Genomic DNA, 15654 nt, shown 5'->3' with positions numbered 1-15654 from the left:
TGGCCAAGTAGGGAGCGGGAGCTGTGTGCCAGGCTACAGGCCAGCGTCTTCCCAGACCTGGACACTCATTAAGTGCTGATGTTACTCCTGGGATAAATCCTTGCCTCCAGAGGGCAGAGGCAGGACTTGACACTGCAGATTTCTCTGTGACCACCAGGCTGTGACTGTTTTCAAATGTTTGCCCCTCTGACACTGGAGTTTGTGGTGTCTTAATTCCTAAGGAAGCCTGTTTGTCTCTGCTGACAGGTGATGGATTATCTGTAGCCCTAGACCTACCAGAGCCTGAGTCCCAGCCATCCACACCTGCACCCTCCACAGGTAAGTCTTTGGTAAATAGGGAAGGAATAACATTTCTTCAAATACCAAATATGAGAAGCGACAGATCAGAGTCTTTCAGTAACTGAAACTTTTATTTGGTGCCCTCAGGAAGCCTAAAAGAAAAGTGTTTCCCCTCTTCTCCCTAACACGTATGCACACATTTGTTTCATAAATGAGACAGGGGAAAGGTTCTTTCTTTTCTAGCACCACCTATGAAATGTTGATGCAAATATTAAAACACACGTAGTTCTGACCCCAAACCCAAGTGGTTCTTCCTAGCTGGCTCCCTTACGGGGGGGCAGAGAGCCCCATCAAAGCTACCTTATGAAATTGGGAGAACATTCTGGTAAGCCTAATTATATTAAGGTTGAAAAATACCAAAATCATAACCAGGAATGGTGGAGTCCGCTGGGAGTTTGTGGCCTCCTTCACAGTTTTCAGTGTAAAATTCCTAATAGCAAAACTTCTGTAATTATATTTTTCACAAGAATTAGGCATGACCTGTCCTTTCCATTCCCTAAGGCACTATATCAGCTGCAATCCCAGATCATACTTTCCTCCTTCTTCACCTGGGTGAAGCTGACTGCATGTCTGCTATGCCAAGGGAAAAAACCATCTATATTGGCTACATTAAGGCTGATTCCACTCTAGTTACTTAATTTTCCGAGCCAGGCCTATTTGTATGTGCATGTGTGTATACAAGTGCCTGCTTTTAAAATAAACACTACTGTAGCCATTTCTCTACACTGGCCTTTAGCCACTCTGCTGCTTCCTAAAGAAAACTACGTATCAGTCTGGTGTCACCTCATGTCTCTCCATCCTTGGTTAGAGCCACTTGTTGACTCTGTGGGCCCGGAAGCAATTGAGCCTTCAGGGGTCCTTTCTACTATGAAAAATATTAAAACATAGTTGATGGCTGCATTGATGTAAAGATTAGTGTCATCCAGGTTGGGTGACTGTTTCTTTTCTTCCAAGTGTAAGGGAAATTAAAGCATTTTCTGGGCCCCTGTAAGTCACCTGGTGCCACGTTCTGTGACTGCTGAGCCCGATGGCTATATTGGTCCTGCTTGTCTGTGTTGTTCAAAATACAAACACCCCAATTCAATCAGCTCCTCTGCACCCACAAATAGGTCACTCCTACCCCGTCATCAGCAGAGATGCCCTGCAGTCACCCCGTTTTTTAGAACAATGCAGTTTTAATGAAGCATCTCTTTAAACTGGTATTTAGCCCCATACAGTTGGGAAGGATGAATTCTCTGTTACTAGATTCCTACATGGGCAAATAAGAATAATTCTAAATAAATTTAGGTGAAATTTTTATCTTCCTGACATTAAAAGGGAGGCTTCTTTGTAAAAATAGCCCCAGGTCTTCATGTGATGCTCCTCTAGTGTCAAAACGCTCTTTCCATCCTCTTGTTTTCCTATCTTCCGTCGTTCCCACTTACTTCACTACTTCCTTCCATCCTTGTTTCTAGCCTCTGTCTCTTTCTCCTTCCTTCCATTCATCAAAATGTTACACGCAAAGATTTTAAAAATTAGGTCGTGCACAAAGGCTTACATTGTAACACAGCATTTTTTGTCCCAAGCTGTACTCACTGCATCGTTCTAGATCTATGCAAGGTTGAACTGCTCCTTCTCCGAGCCACCTCCAGGCTTTTGTGTTAACTCCTAAATGAATTTTAATGATCAAATATCAGTTTCTCAACAATCTGAACTCTTGGGCATGTTACTCCACTGCTTTGGTGCTTAAATTCCTCACCCATCATATGGGGATAATAATACTAATAATACTGTTAGCAGTTGTGTATATGCATGCTATTATTCATATATATGCTCTAATAGATATATGCTACTATATACAGTATATAATCTCAGGCTTTGTGAATATTAAATTAATTTAAATATGTCTATTATTAGTCCTTGGCCAAAAGAAAGTACTACATAAATGCTAGCTTCATATTCATCATTCTTATCCTCTTCATAATCTAATATTGTTTGGCTCTAGAAAGGAAAGGCCTGGCTTGAAGACCAGTTAGTGGTTCTCTATCTTTGACTTCTGCTTGTGACTTGGGCTTGTTAATGGCATGGAGGGTACCTTCCAAACAGGAGCGACCCAAGGAACAAAGCGGGAAGTCTGCCACGTTCTTGGCCTAGGCTCAGAAGGCTTTTGGTTGAGATTCTAGAGGACCTTCTGGATTTTGTGTCGATTTTGTAGATATCTTTAGGAAATACAACCTGCCGTATTCCCTTTTTGCTCAGTACCTCACACCCATAATCTTCATGTCCTGTTCTTCCAAACATTCAGCTCAGGAAGATTCTCTGGGGTCGTTGCTCATCTCTTCTCAGGGTCCATCCCCACCTGCCTCTGCCATCAGGCTAGGATTAGTGCTCCACTAGCATCATTACATTACCTCTTTCTGCCCTAACACTTCTTAAAAGAATGTGATGATGTTCTCCATCTGCTCTTGTTTACTCTCTTTTTTTTTTTCAGGTAATGATTTTTTTTTCCAATTTCTACTCAATTTATTCATTAAAAAAAAAATTACATTCAAATAATGAGGTCCCCCTTTACCCCCACTGCCCCCACCCCACCACTCCCCCCACAGTAACACTCTCCCCCATCATCATGACACATCCATTGCATCTGGTGAGTACATCTCTGGGCATCGCTGCACCCCATGGCCTGTGGTCCACACCATAGCCCATACTTTCCCACATTCCATCCAGTGGGCTATGGGAGGACATACAATGTCCTGCAATTGTCCCTGGAGCACCACCCAGGGCAACTCCAAGTCCTGAAAATGCCTCCACATCTCATCTCTTCCTCCCATTCCCCGCACCCAGCAGCCACCATGGCCACTTTTTCCACACCAATGCCACATTTTCTCGATTATTAACCACAATAGTTCATGAATAGGATATCATTAAGCCCACTCTAATCCTTACTGTATTCCTCCTCCCTTGGACCTTGGCTTGATTGTGTTCATTCCACATCTATGTCAAGAGGGGGCTTAGATTCCACATGGATACTGGATGCAATCCTCCTGCTTTCAGTTGTAGGCACTCTAGGCTCCATGGTGTGGTGATTGACATTCTTCAACTCCATGTTAGCTGAGTGGGGTAAGTCCAATAAATCAGAGTGTAGGAGCTGAAGTCTGTTGAGACTCAGGGCCTGGCTATCATATTGTCAGTCCAGAGATTCAAATCCCCTAGATGTATCTTAAACCCCAGCACCAACTACAATTCCAGTAAAGTAGCATGAAAGTCTTGTGAAAAGAGATCCCATCTGAGTCCAGCTCCATCACGCAGAAACACCAGCTCCAAAGAAGGGCCAACTGACATGGCAGTGAACCCCATCTGCCATGACCACAGAACCTGTGGGTCTCTTTAGCTCTCAAAAGGACCAATACCTGGGGTTGTATCTACTTTATCTGTCTCTGAGACTCTGCTCAGGTGTGCATAAGGGCAATCCTTCTGACAACCTCCAGACTCTTTTTTTGAGACTCATAGCCATATGAACTCATTTCTCCTTTCCATTTCCCCCTTACTTTAGGTCAAACAGCATTTTTAACTCCTGCTATTATATGTAGACAGGGATATTCTGCTGGTTCCGTGTTGAACCTTTATGTTTACTCTCCATTCTCTTTGTTCTTGTGGATTAACACATCTCAATTTCCTTTAAGGTCATTTTGGGAAGGAGAGCACATACATGTGTGTAACCAACTCACATGTCAGTTGACGTCTTAACCGTTTTCCTCTTCTGTGAAGTTGCCCTCCCCTTCCCTCTGCCTACCCTCGTGGACAGCCTTACATACCTTCTTTCAAATACAGGCCTTGTGAGTTCATTTTCCCAAGATGGGAAGTCTCCGTTACCTCCGGGGCACTAGTTATGTCCTAGGAAGTCACCGTACATGGTTTCCTCTGACTGCATTAGGTACTGTACATGTTCCCTACCTATCATTGATAATGGTTCCCTGAGGCCTCGACTCTGCCTTAGAGAGTCTTGTACAGCTGAAGCATGGAGTGACTACTCCTGGGTTAAAGGATCCTGTGCTGGCAGCAAAGAACAGAAAGGCCACCAGTGGCAGAAAGGGCACTTTGCAAGCCTCCTCCACACCCAGATGACTTACGGGTCTCAGAGGTCCACAGGAACCTCTGGTCAACAGTCCACTGGGACATGGCTGAGGGAACACAGTCCTGTCCATGTGGCCTGCAGGCAAAGGTCATCTTGAGGCATAAAGGGTCATGGAAGTGTAAGGAAAAAGGACCTCCAGGAGCCATGGCAGCCCCGAGCTAGGGGCTTCCAGCCTGCTGCTCCAGCACCTCCAAGGAGTGGGAATGCCGGCCCTTGGGATCCAAGCGCCACAATGTCTATCTGCCCAACTTAGAGGAAATGTCCTATTTCTAACGTGAGGTTAGAGTAGGCACTTGTCTCCTCCAACCCTAATCTCTTTGTTGGTCTCAGTCTTTCATCCTCCAGGCTACAGCAGCTCTCTTCTCTGCTTCTAACTTCCCTAAGACAGAGACACAGGGGCAACCAAAGATTGTGAGAAGGAGGCATGAATTCAAGGGAAAATCAGTGACCTACTTCATAGCCTTAGAAGGCACTTTTTAAAAGCAATCCAGACCACCTGGGTTCAGGTAGCGACCTGAGGATGAAGAAGTCAACTTGGCTTCTATGTGTCTCCTCATATGCAAACTAGAGACAATAGAAGCAATCTCAGAGAGGTGTTGTGAGGATAAAATGAGATCCAGCTTGCAAAGAACTTAGAATGGCTCCTGGGAATAGTCATCTCTCACAAAATGATAGGACAGGCTCGTCCAGGGATCAAACAAATGTTCCACATTGCGTTCAAAATGGCATGTTCATAGCTGATCTGGAGACAGATGGAAACGTTTCAGAAATTAATTTTTATTGCATTGAAAGGATTACATTAAAAATTATTGAATCTAATTTATTTTTTCCAAACATTGTTGTCAGTAGATACCAATACCAAAAATTCATGAGCTCCAACTACTTCACAATACTTAGTGGGTGTCGTCTGCAGTAGGACGAGGCTGTCCCTTCTTCTGTATGTCATGGTCTTCATGTCTTTTCAGAAACTTTAAACTCACATTCTGAGTCACTGCATATTATACTCGAAGTACTAGACCATAAAAGGTTGATTTCTTTTGACCTTTAGGCCCCTCTCCATCCTCAGAGCCTGGAACAGCCAAGCCATCATACACACTGTCAGGTGAGCAAATCTATGTTGTATTCATTTGCTCTGTAGATTTTCTTGTCTGGAAAATCCCCTTCCAAGCCGAGTAGCAGAGCCTCTGTGTTGCACAAGTTAGGGGCACCGTCCTCAATTGCAACTGGCATCTTTATCACTTGGGAGCATCCAGTGACGTTTGAATGGTTACCCCAGGATTTATGCAGCTCATTGGCCCTGCATAGCAGAGTCACTCCAGGACAGAAGAGTTAGCAGCCATTCCCCAACATGAGTGCACAGAGGGGCTGGAGCAGAGGGCATCCCCATTTCTCATTCCATCCCCTAGACTTAAATAATTCTTTAAGAGAATAAAGGATGAATGCTTAGCCGTGTCCACTGAGAGTTGTCTCCGGTCTTCACCCTGATTGCATCTAACTGCACAGCAGCTTCATCTTCAGAAAAAAGTTTTGTTACATTTTAGACATCTTAATATAGTATTATTTAGTCAACTGAAAAAAAATCAGGGGATTGTTTCTTTTCTGCTTCAGTGCACTTTATGAACAAGTATGATGGCTAAATCACTACTAGACTGTCTAATCACAATTTTTTAAATTCTTTTTAATCATAAAGTTTTAAACTAATCATAGTAAGAACTAGCTATTCAATTGTGTTGAGTTAGACACACATAAAAAAGTGAAATATACTTTATTTTGTCTATATCAAACACAATGGCATGAACAATATAATGAACCCATGGGTACCCACTGCTGAATTATCAAATCCCAATATTTTGAGATCTGTTTTAAAAGGAAACAATGCAATACCTTGTTATTAACTTATGAGTTAATAATATGCCTTAATGCCCCATTGAAACATCACTAGATTTAAGGCTACATAGGGTCCAGATAATTCTATCAAATATCTAGTTGGAAACCAAAAGTTCTACCTTCAAACTGACTGCCACATCACCAGGGTCAAAGAGACCTGAATTTTTACTGAGAGATAATGCATAATTGGTAGTGTGAGCACCCAAAGAGCTAAAGTGTGCTAAGCAAGGGGAGGCCCTCAGGTACTGGCACTTCCTCCCACAGTGATGGTGGAGGGCAGGGAGGAGGTGGGAGGAGCCGACCAAGACCCTGACAGGCAGGTCAGCCCAGCCCTTCTCCTCGGGCTTATTGTCAGAGGTGCCCCTGTCCTGAGTGTGGGGAGGAGCACCCAGCAGTGACACACTCACAGGCCAAGCACCGTCAGCAGCCGTGCCCACCACGGAGTTGGCTCTGCTTCCCCAGCACCCACAGCAGCTGGGCAGTTGGTGCCCCTTCCTGGGGGAATGGGGAACAGGAGCCGAGTGCCAGGCACCGGGCTGGTGTCTTCCCAGACCTAGAGATCCCTGGGATAAGTTCTTGCCTACAGAGCGCAGATGCAGGAATTGACACTGAAAATTTGATTGTGACCACTACGCTGTGACTGTTTTCAAACTTTTGCCCCTCTGACACTGGGTTGAGGGGTGTCCTAATTGCTAGGAAAGCCTGTTTGTCTTTACCGACAGGTGATGGATTATCAACAGCCGTAGTCCCAAGAGAGCCTGAGTCCCAGCCATCTACCCCTGCACCCTCCTCAGGTAAGTCCTTGGGAAATAGGGATGAAATAGCATTTATTGAAGAACCAAATATAATATGCAGAGATCAGATGCTTTCAATAACTGACATTTCAATTAGTGCCCACAGCAAGCCTACAAGGAAAGTGTTTCCTCTCCGCACCACATACATACACACATATTTGTTTTATAAAATGAGACTTGGAAAAGATTCTTTTCCTAGTAGCACCAACTAGAAAATGGTCAAGAAAAGACTTGAGCACACGTATGACTGACGACAAGCCCTTGTGGCTCTTCTTAGCCAGCTGTGGTATGGGTTGGCAGAAATCACTGTCAAAGCTATTTTATGGAACTTGGAGAACATTCTGGTAAGCCTAATTATTAAGGTCCAAGATATCAAAAGCATAACCAGGAAGGAAGGAGTCAGCTGTGGGGTTGTCACCTCCTCCACTCTTTTCAGTATAAAATTCCTAATAGCAAATCTTCTGGATTTATATTTTCCACAATAATTTGGCAAAGCCTATACTTTCCATTGCCTAAGACTTTATCAGCTGAAATCCCAAATCCTTCTTCCACACTCTGTGGAGCCCATGGAGGGTCTGCTCTACCAAGAGAAAAACTCATGCATATTTCCTGCATTAGGGCTAGTTCCACCATAGTAACTTAATTTTTCTAGCCACGCTTATTTGTGTGTGCATGTAAATGTACGTGTACATGCTTTTAAAGTAAATACTATCATGGCCATTTCCCTACACTGGCCATTAGCCACTCTGCTACCTCCTAAAGAATGCTGCACAGCAGTCTGATGTCACCTCGTCTCTTTCCACCCTTGTCTTGAGCCATTTGTCCACTCTGTGGGTCCCTAAGCTCATGAACCTTCAGGTGTACTTTATAGTAGGAAAAATATTAAAAATTATATTTTATGGCAGCATTGATTAAGAGAAGAGTGTAATTCAGGTTGGATGGCTGTTTCTTTTCTTCTGTTTGTAAAGGAAATTGAAGTATTTTGTGGGCCCCTAAAAGTCACCTGGTCCCAGGCACTGTGACTGCTCAACGTGACGTCTGCGTTGGTTCTGCTCATCAATGTTGTTCCAAGTGACAAACACCCTAAATCCATCTGCTCCTTTGCACTGCCTTCAATAGACCAGTCCTCCCCGATCATCAGCAATGACACACAGCATTCTCCCTGTTTTTCAGAACAATGACTTTTCCATGAAGTATCTCTGCAGGCTTGAATTTAGCCCCATACACATTTGGGAAAGGTTGCATTCTATGTTACTAGATTCGTACATGTGCTACCAAGAATAATTCTAAATATAAATTTAGGTGGAATTTTTATCTTCCTGATATTAAAAGAGAGGCTTCTTTGTAAAAGAAGCCCGAGGTTTTTATGTGATTCTACTCTAGTGTCAAAATGCTCTTTCCTTTCTCTTTTGTTCCTATCTTCCCTCCTTCCCACTTACTTCCCTCCTTCCTTCCATCCTTGTTTCTATCCTCCATCTCTTTCTCCTTCCTTTCTTTCATCGAAATATTACAAAAAAGACTTTAAAACTCATGTCATACAGAAAAGCTTCTATTGTAACACAGTCTTTTTGCCCCATGCTATACTCACTGCATCATCTATACCGTCAGAAGATTGACCTGCTCCTTCTCAGAGCACCTCCAGGTTATGTGGTTTCACCTAAATGACTCTTAATGTTCAAATATCAGTTTCCCAGGGCTCTGTATTCTTGGGCATGTTATTGAACTATTTTATGCCTTATATTTCTCACCTATAATCTGGGGATAATAGTATTAATAATGCTTTCCTGTTATGTGTACATATAATATTATTTATACATATGCTTTAATAGATATATGCTATTATATACAGAATATACTCCAGGACTTTTTAAAGATTAAATGAATTAAAATATGTCTACTGTGTAGTGCTAGACACATTATAAGTACTACAAAAGCTTGTTTATAATCATCATCCTCATAATCAAATATTGTTTTGGCTCCAGAAATAAAAAGCCTGACTTGAGGATCAGTTAGAGGTTCTCTATCTTTCTTCTGCTGGAGTTGGACTTCTTACCTGCATGGAGGGGGCTTCTGAGCATGAGCTTCCCAGGAACAAAGCCAAGAGCCTGGCAGTTTCCTGGCCTAAACTCTGAAGTCTTTAGTGTCATGTGGACCACACTCCATTTCTCCTGCTCGTCACAAAGGCCTTCCTGTGTTCAGAGAGAGGGGCAGGGACTCCACCTTCTGACATGGGGTCAGCAAGTTCATAGAAGACCTGGTGGATTTAGTGTCGATTTTGTAGATATCCTTAGAAAATACGATCTACCCTGATCCCCTTCTTTGCTCAGCACCTCACACCCATAATCTTAGTATCCAGTTCCTCCAAACATTCAGCTCAGGAAGATATCAGGGGTCGTTGCTCACCTCTTGTCAAGATCCAGCCCACCTGCCTCCGCCATCAGGCTAGAATGAGTGCTCCACTAGCATCATTAAGACACCTCTGTCTACCCTCTAATGTCATTAAAAAAAGAGATGAAGTTTTCCATCTGCTCTTGTTTCCCCTCCCATTCTCTTTGTGTTCTGGATTAAAGCATCTCAAATATTTTAAGGTCATTTTTGGAAGGATAGGACATACATGAATGTAACCAACTTGCATTTCAGATGAAGTCCTAACCATTTTTCTCTTCTGTGAACATGCCCTCCCCTTCCCTCTGCCTACCCCCATGGCCAGCCTTAAAACTTCTTTTGAATCCAGCCCGTAGTGAGCTCGTGTCCCCAAGAGGGGAAGTCTCTGTTACCTCTGGGACACTATTTGGGTCCCTGTGGAGGCTCTCCTCATGGTTTCCTCTGACGGGGTAAGCGTGTACGATGTTCCCATCCTATCACTGATGATGGTTCCCTGAGGCCTCGATTCTGCCTTAGAGAGCCTTGCACAGCAGAAGCATGAAGTGACGACTCCTGGGTTAAAGGATCCTGTGCTGGCAGCAAAGAAGAGAAAGGCCACCAGTGGCAGAAAGGACACTTTGCAAGCCTCCTCCACACCCAGATGGGTCACAGGAACCTCTGCTCAGCTGTCCACTGGGGCATGGCGGAGGGAACACAGTCCTGTCCACATGGCCTGCAGGCAAAGGACATCTTCAGGCATAAAGGTCATGGAAGGGTGAGGACCCAGGACCTCCAGGAGCCGTGGCAGCCCCTAGCTAGGGGCTTCCAGCCTGCTGCTCCAGCACTTCCAGGGCATGGGAATGCTGGCCCTGGGGATCCAAGCGCGAAAGCATTTTTCTATCTGCCCAACTTAGAGGAAATGTCTTATTTCTAACGTGAGGTTAGAGAAGGCGCTTTTCTGCTCCAACCCTAATCTCCTCAATGGTCTTGTTCTTTCGTCCTCCAGACTACAGCAGCTCTCTATTCTGCTGCTAACTTTCCCTAGACAGAAGCACAGGGGCAACAAAAGATTGTGAGGAAGAGGCATGAATTCAAGGGAAAACGAGTGACCTCGCTCATTGCCTTAGAAGGCACTTTTTAAAAGCAAACCAGACCACCTGGGTTCCGGTGACTACCTGTTGTTGAGGAAGTCAACTTGACTTCTCTGGGTGTCCTCATCTGCAAACTAGAAACAATATTAGAAGAAATCTCAGAGATGTGTTGTGAGGATCAAATGAGATCCAGCTTGCAAAGAACTTAGAATGGCCGGTGGGAGTAGTCATCTCACACAACATGTAGGTACTGGCTGCTCCAAGCCTAGAACAACTATTCCACATCATAGTCAAAATCGCATGTTCATGACTGACTGGGAGACAGGTGGAGAGGTTTCAGAAATGAATGTTTCTTGCATCAAAAGGATTTGATTAAAAATTCTCAATCCTTTTTTTCCTGTTTGCCGACTTGTTACTAGAAGATTCCAATACCAAATATTTCATGAAATCCAACTAATTCACAAGACTTAGGGGATGTTGGCTGCACTATGCGAAGGCTTTCACTTCTACTGGATGTCATTGCCTTCGTGTCTTTTCAGAAGACTTAAACTCACATTCTGAGACATTGAGTATCACATTGGAAATATTAGACCATAATATGTTGATTTCTTTTGACCTGTAGGCCCCTCTCCAACCTCAAAGCCTGGTACTCCCACACCATCATACATACTGTCAGGTGGGTTCAATCTTTGCTAGAATCATTTGCTTTGTACTGTTTATTGCCTAGAAACACTCATTCTAATCCAAGGGAGCAGAGCCTGTGTTACACCAGTTAGGAGTCACCATCCTTAGTTGCAATTGGCATCCTCATCAGGCGGGTTCATCCCGTGATGTGTAAATGGTTGTCCTGGATTTGTGCAGCTCATTTGCCATGCATAGTAGAGTCACTGCAGGGACAGAAGAGTTCACAGCCATTCCCCATCATGAGCGCACAGAGGGGTCTGGAGCAGAGGGCATCCCCATTTCCCATTCCATACCCTAGACTTAAACAAGTCTTGAAGTCAGAAAAGGAGGAATGCTTAGCTGTGTCTGTTGAGAGTTGTCTCCCTTCTTCACCCTGATTGGATCTGACTGCCCAGTGGCTTCACTTTCAGAAAAACATTTCGTTACATTTTAGACATGTTAATATAGTATTTTTCAGCCAACTGAAAATAACAGGTAGGGTTTTGTTCCTTTTCTTCTTCAGGACACTTTATGAACAATTTTGATGGCTTAATCACTGCTAGACAGTCTAATCACAATTTGTTTCTCTATTTATTCCTTTTAAACAAAAAGTTTCAAACCATAAATTCCATTTATTGAATTAGACACATAGAAAAAAGTAAAATATACTTTATTTTGTCTATATCAAACTCAATGTCAAGAACAGTATAATGAACTGATGGGTACCCACTGTTGACTTATCAAATCCACATATTTTGAGATACATTTTCAAAGGAAGGAATACAATATCTGATTGTTAATTTAGGAGTTAATAATATGCCTTAATGCCCCTTTGAAACATCACATGACTTAAGTATACAGAGAGCCCAGATAATTCTGTCAAATATCTAGCTGTAAATCAAAAGTTCTACCTTCAAAGTGACTACCACATCACCAGGGTCAACCACACCTGATTTTACAAAGAAAAAATGCGTAATTGGTAGTGTGAGCACCCAAAGAGCTAAAGTGTACTAACCTAGGGGAGGCCCTCAGGTACTAGCACTTCCTCCCACAGTGATGGTGGAGGGCAGGGAGGAGGTGGGAGGAGCCGACCAGGACCCTGACAGGCAGGTCAGGGCCCAGCCCTTCTCCTCGGGCTTATTGTCAGAGGTGTCTGTGTCCTGAGCAATACTCAAAGGCCACATACAGTCAGCAGCTGTGCCCACCAGGGAGTTGGCTGTGCTTCCCCCAGCACCCACACCAGCCCGTATCAGTCTGATGTCACCTCGTCTCATTCCGTCCTTGGTTTGAGCCACTTGTTGTCTCTGTGAGCCCTTAACACGTGAGCCTTCAGGGGTCCATTATACTATGAAAAATATTAAAACTTATATTTTCTGGCTGCATTGATGTAAAGATGAGTGTAATCCAGGTAGGATGGCTGTTTCTTTTCTTCTGAGTGTAAGGGAAATTAAAGCCTTTTCTGGGCCCCTAAAAGTCACCTTGTGCCACGCTCCATAACTGCTGAGCCTGATGGCTGTGTCGGTCCTGCTCGTCTGTGTTGTTCCAAATACGAACACCCCAACTCAATCTGCTCATGGGCACTTCCCACTAGACCAGTCCCACTAGACATCATCAGCAGTGTTACCCAGCAGTCACCCTCTTTTTTAGAACAAAACAGTTTTCATGAAGCATCTCTTCAGACTGGTATTTAGCCCCATACTCTTTGGAAAGAATGAATTCTATGTTACTAGACACTACATGTGCAAATAATAGTACTTTTAAATAAATTTAGGTGAAATATTTATCTTCCTGACTTTAAAAGGGAGGCTTTTGGTAAAAATAACCCCAGGATTTTATGTGATGCTTCTCTAGTGTCAAAACGCTCTTTCCTTCCTCTTTTTATCCTATCTTCATTCCTTCCCACATACTTCCCCTACTTCCTTCCATCATTGTTTCTATCCTCTGTCTCTTTCTCCTTCCTTCAATTCATCAAAATGTTACACACAAAGACTTTAAAAATTAGGTCGTGCACAAAGGCATACTTTGTAACACAGCATTTTTGTCCCAATCTGTACTCACTGCGTCCTTCTACATTTACAGAAGGTTGACCTGCTCCTTCTCACAGCCACCTCCAGGATTTTGTGTTTTTTCCTAAATGAATTTTAAAGTTCAAATATCAATTTCTCAGCACCCTGTACTCTTGGGCATGTTACTCAACTGCTTTGGGGATTAAATTCCTTACCCATCATATGGGGATAATAATAACAACAATACTGTTTGCAGTTATGTATATGCATGCTATTATTCATATCTATGCTCTAATAGATCTATGCCACTATATACAGTATATAATCTCAGGCTTTGTGAATATTAAATGAGTTAAAATATGTCTACTATTAGTCCTTGGCCCAAAGAAAGTATTATATAAATGCTAGCTTTATAATCATCATTCTCTCCCTCCTAGTAATCAAATATTGTTTTTGGCTCCAGAAAAAAAAAGCCTGACTGGAAGACCAGTTAGTGGTTCTCTATCTTTGACTTCTGCTTGTGACTTGTACTTGTTAATGGCATGCAGGGTACCATCCAAATAGGAGCGTCCCATGGAACAAAGCCGAAAGTTTGGCACATTCTTCGCCTATGCTCAGAATTCTTTTGGTTCAGATACGAGAAGAGCTTCTTGATTTTGTGTCAATTTTGTAGATATATTTAGAAACAACGATCTGCCCTATTCCCTTTTTGCTCAGTACCTCACATCCATAATCTTGGTGTCCTGTTCCTCCAAACATTCAGCTCAGGAGGATTCTCTGGGGTTGTTGCTCACCTCTGGTTAGGATCCACCCCAACTGCCTCTGCCATCAGGGTAGGACTAGTGCTCCACTAGCATCATCACCTTACCTCTGTCTGCCCTCACTCTTCTTAAAATAATGTCATGAAGTTCTCCATCTGCTCTTCTTTCCTCTCCATTCTCTCTATTCTTGTGGATTAACACATCTCAATTCCTTTAAGGTCATTTTGGGAAGGAGAGCACATACGTGTGTGTAACCAACTCACCTGTCAGTTGATGTCTTAACCGTTTTCCTCCTCTGTGAACTTTCCCTCCCCTTCCCTCTGCCTACCCTCACTGCCAGGCTACAAAATTTCTTTCAAATCCAGGCTTTTGTGAGCTCATCTCCCCAGGAAGGGGAAGTCTCCGTTACCACCAGGACACTAGTTGCGTCCTATGAAGTCCCTCTTCATGGTTTCCTCTGACTGCATAAGTTTGTATCATGTTCCCATCCTATCACTGATAATGGTCCCTTGAGGCCTCGACTCTGCCTTAGAGGGCCTTGCACACCAGAAGGTGTTGCCAGTAGATGCCAGTACCGAATAATTCATGAGCTCCAACTACTTCACAAGACTTAGTGGGTGTCATCTGCACTAGGGCGAGGCTGTCACTTCTTCTGGATGTCGTGGCCTTCGTGTCTTTTCAGAAATGTTAAACTTACATTCTGAGTCACTGCATATTATACTCGAAATACTAGACCATAACAGGTTGATTTCTTTTCACCATTAGGCCCCTCTCCATCTTCAGAGCCTGGAACAGCGAAGCCATCATACACACTGTCAGGTGAGCAAATCTATGCTGTGTTCATTTGCTCTGTAGTTTTTCTTGCCTGGAAAACGCCTTTCCAAGCCAAGTAGCAGAGCCTCTGTATCGCACAAGTTAGGGGCACCATTCTCAGTTTCAACTGGAACCTTCATCATCCTGGAGCATCCACTGACATTTGAATGGTTACCCCAGGATTTGTGCAGCTCATTGGCCCTGCATAGCAGAGTCATTCCAGGACAGAAGAGTTAACATCCCCATTAGATTCAAAATATTAAAGCATAACAGGTTGATTTCTTTTGACCATTAGGCCCTTCTCCAACCTCAGAACCTGGAACAACTACGCCACCATATACACTGTCAGGTGAGCAAATCTATGCCTGGTTCATTTGTTCTCTAGTTGTTCTTGTCTAGAAAATCCCTGTCTAAGACAAGTAGCAGAGCCTCTGCGTTGCACAAGTGAGGGGCATCATTCTCATTTGTAACTGGCATCTTCTTCATCCTGGAGCATCCTGTGAGATGTGCATGCTTGTCCCTGCATTTGGGCAGCTGATTGGCCTTGCATAGCAGAGTCACTCCAGGGACAGAAGAGTTCACAGCCATTCCCCATCATGAGTGCACAGAGGGGCCTGGAGCAGAGGGCATCCCCATTTCTCATTCCATCCTCTAGACTTAAACAACTCTTTAAGTCAGAAAAGGAGTAGTGCTTAGCCGTGTCTATTGAGAGTTGTCTCCCTTCTTCACCCTGATTGGATCTGACTGTCCAGTGGATTCACTTTCAGAAAAACATTTTGTTACATTTTAGACATATTATTATAGTATTTTTTAGCCAACTGA

General features: G+C 43.5%; 1 protein-coding gene across 1 annotated transcript in view; it reads left to right on the top strand.

Annotated features, from left to right (window-relative positions):
* LOC101423583 (scavenger receptor cysteine-rich domain-containing protein DMBT1-like) overlaps positions 1-15654 on the top strand; it is a 225240-nt gene that overhangs the window by 10254 nt on the left and 199332 nt on the right. Inside the window, exons 5-10 of the mRNA XM_058298189.2 lie at positions 247-318; positions 5502-5555; positions 7063-7134; positions 11212-11265; positions 14785-14838; positions 15128-15181. The gene's annotated coding sequence lies outside the window, so the exon portion shown is untranslated. The remainder of the gene's footprint in view (positions 1-246; positions 319-5501; positions 5556-7062; positions 7135-11211; positions 11266-14784; positions 14839-15127; positions 15182-15654) is intronic.

The sequence above is a fragment of the Dasypus novemcinctus genome, chromosome 6, assembly GCF_030445035.2.
Source record: "Dasypus novemcinctus isolate mDasNov1 chromosome 6, mDasNov1.1.hap2, whole genome shotgun sequence".
Classification (NCBI taxonomy): Eukaryota; Metazoa; Chordata; class Mammalia; order Cingulata; family Dasypodidae; genus Dasypus; species Dasypus novemcinctus.
Note: the sequence above shows the minus strand (reverse complement) of the source record. Positions and strands in the feature narration are given on the sequence as shown.